The following is a 1,470-nucleotide window of genomic DNA, read 5'->3' as shown; positions in this document are numbered from 1 at the left end:
TGAAGAACACACACACCTCGGTGCAGGTAGAACTGACAGACAGTATGCACTGTGCAACGGCTGATATTACCCATCCTCTTCAAAACTTTGCAGTGGAGGGTTGCAACACGCTAGGTGCATTTCATTGACACACCTGTCGTGCACTGAGGTTCTTCACTTTTCATTTTCCCTAATCCCCCACCCACCCCACCCCCACCCCCGCATACCAAGACCCAAGTTTCCTCAGGTCTGAAGTCTTGTGTACATGTATTTCACCAATTACATGGGTACCAGAAGGTCTTAAGTTACCTCCTGGCTGCATAAGACACATGGCGCAGTTTTTCATTTTTATTTTTTATTTTTTGGTTCCTACCTGATACTGAAGTCATCCTCTCAAGCATAAGGCATTGCTGTCAAGGGTTCTCGTTTTGTTGAAAGAGTAGCTAATGTAGCGGTTCTTCAAGAAAGAGTGGATGAGGTCAAAAGCGGTGAATAGTGCAGAGGTCTTAAGCAACTGAAGACCAAAATAAATTAAAAAAAAAAAAAGTGAAGATTCTAAGCAAACACCTTCATACTTTATTTAGTATAAAAATGAATAAAACAACAGCTTTCAGAAAATAAAAAGGACATTGGTGAAGACTAGGCAAAAAGTTTTTATCTATAATTTATGCATTTCAAAATTTAGGGGATTAAAGCTACTTCATATTGAGGCCAGCTATTAGGTGATAAGTTTAGCATAAAATGTTTCCCTGTTTACAAGACTCGAACTGTGGATGAAGTAGGTTACTTATGGCCTGTGCACAATGTTTTGCAAGATATTACATGTTCGTGAAAATACAATAAAGACCAGTGAAGAAACAAACAAATATTTATTTTAGTGTTGTTTTATTTGTTAGACATTCCATATGCCACACAGAGCTACACTATTAGTCGTACCACATATATAAACATCTATATAACATGGAGTACGTAACAATTTATAGTCATTTACCAAAAAAATAAAGATAAATCTACTTAAACAGTATGTTAATAAAGAGTGCTGTAACATTCATTATTTTAGTGTGTTTACTAACATTGCTTATTTGTGTATGTGATTATTGACACTGGTTTGGTTTGGATAAAAAATCTATGCAATGATATGTCAAAATATTCACGCTATCTAAATGGTACGGAATATATTTTTTTGCCTAAAAGATAAGCCAAAATACGGACATTTTAGGTCAAGTTTAGGTATGCTGTCATGTATTTAGTGCTTGATAGTAAAGCTGAAGTACATTAGTTATTAGGATAAGTTAACACAGAACACAGATGTCAAACATTGTTAGAATCAAGCTAAAAAATTGAGCATATTGAAAGCTGAAACGACCAAAATAACCTAGCCTCCTTAAACATGGTAATCCATTATATATATTTTTTCTAATTTGCGTCAGACTATTTTATTGAAGCAAAAAAAAAAAAAAAAAATACTGATGAGCTAAGATCACCCTTCCC

The sequence above is a fragment of the Oratosquilla oratoria genome, chromosome 43 (assembly GCF_046742065.1).
Source record: "Oratosquilla oratoria isolate Oo_2021 chromosome 43, ASM4674206v1, whole genome shotgun sequence".
Taxonomy (NCBI): Eukaryota; Metazoa; Arthropoda; class Malacostraca; order Stomatopoda; family Squillidae; genus Oratosquilla; species Oratosquilla oratoria.
This window is presented reverse-complemented; position numbering follows the sequence as displayed.